At 43.0% G+C, this 6509-nt stretch overlaps 1 long non-coding RNA gene across 1 annotated transcript; it reads right to left on the bottom strand.

Moving 5' to 3' along the window:
• Window positions 1-352: 352 nt before the first annotated feature.
• On the bottom strand, window positions 353-5866 carry LOC307211949. The gene is made up of 3 exons (XR_013836633.1): window positions 5707-5866; window positions 3520-3649; window positions 353-550 (listed from the first exon to the last, which is right to left on the bottom strand). It is a non-coding gene; the product is annotated as an uncharacterized lncRNA (long non-coding RNA).
• Window positions 5867-6509: the final 643 nt, after the last annotated feature.

Below are 6509 nucleotides of genomic sequence, written 5' to 3'. Positions count from 1 at the left end.
TCTCTCTCTCTCTCTCTCTCTCTCTCTCTCCCCCCCCCCCCAGCTTGATCAGGGCTAAAGGGCTTTCAGTGTGATGATTAATTACATGCTCAAGTCCCTCCCAGTTAAATCAACGAGGCATAGGAAATGCTCTTTTTTAAAAAAATATTCATTTATTTTAAAAATCATTTCCAACTTTTGACTGTGAAGGTCTTGAAGCAGCTTGGAATAACGTGGTATGCAAAATTTGAAATGTAAACTGAACTTTGGCCAGACTGTGCCCAGCCAAGTGGAACATGCTCAATCCCAGATTCATCAGACCAAAGAATGAGTGTGTTTTAAGTGATTAAAAACAGAAACAAGGAGCAGAGAGGTATTATTCACCTTTATTGCACAGGGAAGCCATTGTAACCTAATTAGCAATACCAGCTGTGTGTTTTTTAAGATTAAATTCCCTGGTTTTCCCAAGGTTTGCACTCCATGTGAACACTCCAGGTACCAGGATTGGGAACCTTCAGAGCCATTTGTGCTACTCAAATCTTGCTGGATAACTTATGCTCCTGGGCGAGGCCTGTGGAAAGGGAAGAAAGTCAAGTTTAGAAAGCTTAGAAAGTTTAGAAAGGGAGCACAAATCACCAGCAACTTTAGCCATACAAGCCTTGTTGAAGTGAATGGGGTTGGAATGAGAAGCGATAATAATAATAATAATAATAATAATAATAATAATAATAATAATAATAATAAAATTATACCCCACCCATCTGACTGGATTTCCCCAGCCACTCTGGGCGGCTCCCAACAGAATATTAAAAACACAATAAACGTCAAACATTAAAAACCTCCCTAAACAGGGCTGCCTTCAGATGTCTTCTAAAAGTCAGATACAGTGGTACCTTGGTTCTCAAACGCCTTGGTTCTCAGATGCCAAAAACCCAGAAGTAAGTGTTCCGCTTTTTGAAAGATTTTCGGAAGCCGAACATCCGATGCAGCTGTTGGCTATTGTTTCTGGGCACCTGCACCAGTCAGAAGCTGTGCATTGGTTTTTGAACATTTCAGAAGTCAAACGGACTTCCAGAACAGATTAAGTTTGGTCTTTTTGTTTTTGCTATTTATTTTGCGATTTTGTTTTTGAGACTTTTTCGGTTAATTTGGTGGGGGTTTTTTGACTGTGTGGAACCCAGTTCAGCTACTGATTGATTGATTGTGTGACTGTGAAAATGGATAAAAAACCCCCATCATAACAGTTACTATCATCAATGCAGGTTAAAAAATAATAATTTTGATTTTTATCATCTATAATGCTGACTTATTTATTTTAAAATACAGTACATTGTTTATTGCTTTCATTTTATGGATCAATGGTCTCATTAGATAGTAAAATTCAATGTTAAACTGCTGCTTTAGGAGTTGTTTTTAAAAGTCTGAAACGGGCTAATCCTTTCCGTTCTATGGGAAAGCGCACCTTGGTTTTGGAACGCTTTGGTTTTGGAACGGACTTCCGCAATGGATTAAGTTTGAGAACCAGGGTACCACTGTAGTTGCTTATTTCCTTGACATCTGACGAGAGGGTGTTCCACGCAGGTCATGTCACTTGCACGGAAATATGGCCCTGGAACAAGGTCTTGAGGATCCTCCATTCAACATGTAGGAAGGTATAGAAGGGAAGAGGAAGGGAAGGTTGCATGGGGAAACCCCAGCGGACTCATCAGTCCCATGGCCCAGTGTCTCCTCACCCCTGGTGGAGCAAATATGAGGGGGGGGGGACCCTTGTCCAACTTTATTTAAATGATTATGCCACACCCCAAACCCTAGGGACATTCTCAGCAATACTTCCTTACATGTTGCTTAAGCTAAAACTGTGCAGGACCGGAGATGTCAATTATCCATTGGAAGTGCTGTCAGAAGAGTCTGTTTCAAGGGCAGAGAATATCTTTCTGCCCAAAGACCTCATGCCTTCATTGGAAACATTCTAGGGATAACATGCCACTGGTGGACAGAGCCAGGATCAAAAGTGGATGGAGATATGGATGTGTATCCCACCTTTGCACTATATATATGTGTACATCCCAGCTACACACAAACCAGAGGTTCCTGTGCACACACATCTTTCCATTCTCCATTGAGGCAAGAAACAGACATACAGTGGTACCTCTGGTTAAGAACTTCATTCGTTCTGGAAGTCCGTTCTTAACCTGAAACTGTTCTTAACCTGAATTACCACTTTAGCTAATCGGGCCTCCTGCTGCCACTGTGCCGCCACTGTGCGATTTCTGTTCTCATTCTGAAGTAAAGTTCTTATTATTTCTGGGTTAGTGGAGTCTGTAACCTGAAGCGTCTGTAACCTGAGGTACCACTGTACTACAGTTCAAGGCCAGATTTCAGCCAGGCAGAAGCACTTGAGGAGGGGTGGTAAGATGTGTGGCCTGGGATGGGATCTTGGTCCGAGGAGAGAACCAAAGTCCATATAGTGAGGCCTGGGGCTGCCACACTCAACCCCAAGGTCTGAAGTCTCCCCACCTCTCTGCTCTATTTGAAGAAGTCATTTCTCTGGAGGGCTTTCTGATCCAAGCCCACCAGCCCGTAAGAATGGAGAGCAGTGAGGACCTTGAAGTTGCTCATCTACAGCAGCTTAGCGCTTGAACAGCAGACTGAGAAGGCACCTCCCCTGGCCATAGTCTTCCCCACAGTGGCAAGATGTATTGTGTTTCTGTTTAAATGCTAGTCTGTTATTTCTAAGTTTGTATCTGTACATATAAACCTAGACAGCATCTTAAAAAGTAGAGACATCACCTTGCCAACAAAGGCCTGTATAGTAAAAGCTATGGTTTTCCCAGTAGTGATGTATGGAAGTGAAAGCTGGACCATAAAGAAGGCTGATCGCTGAAGAATAGATGCTTTTGAATTATGGTGCTGGAGGAGTCTCTTGAGAGTCCCATGGACTGCAAGAAGATCAAACCGATCCATTCTTTTTTTATAATATTTATTAAATTTTAATTTAACAACAAAATACATAGATAATAACACAATCTTTTCCAATATCCACATTTCATATTCATCTTTGGACTTCCTCACAACCCTTGTTCCTGCTTTCTAAACTCATAAATTTTACCAGCAAATTATTAACTTGGTTTAATTCATATAATATAATTTTCCAATATTAATATCTCAAACCGATCCATTCTTAAGGTAATCAGCCCTGAGTGCTCACTGGAAGGACAGATCGTGAAGCTGAGGCTCCAATAATTTGGCCACCTCATGAGAAGAGAAGACTCCCTGGAAAAGACCCTGATGTTGGGAAAGATGGAGGGCACAAGGAGAAGGGGACGACAGAGGACAAGATGGTGGGACAGTGTTTGCGAAGCTACCAGCATGAGTTTGACCAAACTGCGGGAGGCAGTGGAAGACAGGAGTGCCTGGGTCACAAAGAGTCGGACACGACTAAATGACTAAAGAACAACAACAATGCCCTCCTTTCTGGTGCCTTCTCTTTTTGGCTACTCTAACTCAGCAAAAATGTCATATACAGGGGCTATCACTTACCATCTGCAGCAGGACATCATTCCTCCTCTGCAGGTCCCCACATTTTGGAAACCGGGTCTGCAAGCCCCAACTTGACAGCCACCACCACTCCGGCCACATGCAATTGTATCCTCAGGCGCCTGGGCATCCCCTGTATATCACAAACCAAAAAGATTCCACCCGTGAGAACTGCTCAAGATGAAAAAGGAAAAACAAGGCAGCCTATGGACTGAGCCCAATTCCCCGCTGCGATAAACAGGTTTGCAGAATAAACTGAAATGTCAACCGAGAAATGCAAGTTCAGTTAGAACCATGCAGAAGCAAACATGTCCCTGTTTGTCTCAGAAAAACAAACAAACACTGGTGATCATTTATTGCCCCCTCCAAAAAAAACCCACCATAAAAGGGGAAAGGGGTATAATTACTTGCATCGAATGTTTCCCAATAGAGCTGAGCATATTATAGCAAAATCACATTTGAAATGAATGGAACTTTTCCAGAAAAAGAAGAAGGAAAAATCAGGGTTTTTTTCCTGAGTCAATCTGAAGGAAGCTACTGTATTACATCAAAGGAACAGAGCTATTGGTACAAAAACCAACATGGGTGGTAGGAAGTCTCCCTTTGTGGTTCTCTAGAGGATGGGTTCCTCCACCCTTGGTTTTGGACATGTCCACCTCATGATTTTTGTTTTGTTTTGTTTTTGGCACAAGTTGGAGAGTTTCTTCTGGGAAGATAACTATCTGTGCTTGGTGAAACTGTAGCCTTTCCCCAAGAGTCTCCCAAATACCACTTCCTATACAATTGTGTAGCTGGAAGGGGCAAACTACATAAAGGTACCCCTTCCCCCAGCTTTAGCAAGATATAAATGTCTTTATGACATCAGCAGTCATTCCTTCCATTCCTATCCTCACCTCAGACCTATTTCCTAGCCTAGGAAACAACAAACATCACCTTATTGATTGATTGACTGTCATTTGTCGAGAGGTTATGTGGCATAAATAGTGCTTGACTCAGGCTGGGAAATACCAAAAGTGAAATCTAACATAGTCAACAACCACCCATAAAGCTGCATTTAAAACACATCAATTTAACATTTCCAGCCAATAAAACAGTCTAACAGGAGTCAAACAGACAAATCTCATCTCAATGCCTGCATGAAAAGATGCCATAATAAAGTCATTGGTTTATTCTATGCCAGTTGCTATGAGAAGTCAGTCTTGTGATAGATTCACTAGTTTAAAAAGTCACTGGTGTCAACTTACAAAGATACACTCTCTTTTATTAGAGACAGGCACATTTTTATCGTTCCAATGCTTTGATCATTAGAACTGGTCTGTCCCTATAATTTTATGACCCCATCCCCCCGCCCCAAGAAAAAACCCTTTTTTGCTTGCCAACACGGGTGGTGCTGTGGGTTAAACGACAGAGCCTGGGACTTGCCAATCAGAAGGTCGGCGGTTCGAATCACCATGACGTGGTGAGCTCCCATTGCTCGGTCCCTGCTCCTGCCAACCTAGCAGTTCGAAAGCACGTCAAAGTGCAAGTAGATAAATAGGTACCACTCCGGCGGGAAGGTAAATGGCGTTTCTGTGTGCTGCTCTGGTTCACCAGAAGCAGCTTAGTCATGCTGGCCACATGACCTGGAAGCTGTAAGCCAGCCTCCTTGGCCGATAAAGCGAGATGAGTGCCGCAACCCCAGAGTCGGTCACGACTAGACCTAATGATCAGGGGTCCTTTTACCTTTACTTATGTACCTTCAATCAATTTGGGAAGAATAGTTGAACACAGAGTGGGGAACTTGGCTTGATTTAGCTAACCAAGTTGTCTTCTAGCAGTGCTGAGTGTGGGTTGGTGACAGTAAAGGATTTTCTTTGGGAACTCAATTCAGGATCGGTGGTTGTGCTATCAGCTTCAGGAGCTGCCTTGCTCTCAATATGCTTTGCTTGTATATTTGTAAACAAGCGTACATTGCAAAGACACTATTGGCCTATAGTGCTCTCTCACAATGAAGAAAGAGGTCCAGAGCCAGAGGTCATCCTTAAATTCCCTTCTCACTGGGAAGACACATACACGCACAAACACTTCTGTAAACCAAAACACCCACCACTTCCCAAGGCTGCTGATAAATAGCAGACATCTACCAAGCGAATTCGCTTTCATCTCTATTTGTCATTGAGACCCTATGGGTCTTTTAAGTGATCTACTTACCTGGTACAGCTTGGGATGAAATCAGAACAATGGCAAAGATAAGGAAAAGGGTCTTCATGGTTGAAGCTCAATGCAATCCTTGCTAGAGACAGGAATCTGAAAGTCAGGTCAAGTAGAATTTGGCAGCTGAGGAGCTGGCTATTTATGAAGTTGGTGTGGAACCCAAGAAGAAAAGGGGGGTTAATAATCCACTGAGAGTTACAAATTAAAGAGGTATTCAAGCGTATTACAAAACTACACCCCCCTCCCTTTGGATACATAAGGTGGCCAAAATGTCACAATTACGCAACATGGTGTTTTTTTCCATTCCCTAGTTGTTGGTGGGCTGTTTCCACAAAGGACTTCGGATTGGAGTAGAACAGAGGTGGCTTGCTGATTCAGACCAAAGTCCATCTCCTCCAGTTGTCTGCTTCCAGCAGATGTTCATAAGAAGGGCATTCCAACCTATGAACCCAATCTAGTTGAATTCTGGGTTGATCAGAATCAATCCAGTTCAGTTCAGGGTCCAGGATTCAGCCAGATTTGATGTACACCTCTAATTCTTATTGAGGATGACTATACATTACCTCCAGTGGCAGAGTCCATATTCTTCTCTATGGCAGTTGCTATAGGACGCAAGCCAAAAAGTGCTACTGCCCTCCTGTCTTGCTTGATGGCATCTCATAGGGATGTGGTTGGCAACTAGAGGAATAGGATGCAGTAATACCTGGGTATTTTGCAGGAAGACCTGGGTATTTTGCAAGAATACCTGGGTATTTTGCAGGAAGACCTGGGTATTTTGCAGGAAGACCTGGCTATTTTGC

The sequence above is a fragment of the Podarcis cretensis genome, assembly GCF_951804945.1.
Source record: "Podarcis cretensis genome assembly, chromosome: 3".
NCBI lineage: Eukaryota > Metazoa > Chordata > Lepidosauria > Squamata > Lacertidae > Podarcis > Podarcis cretensis.
The sequence above is the reverse complement of the archived record's forward strand: the minus strand, read 5'-3'. Positions and strand labels throughout refer to the sequence as shown.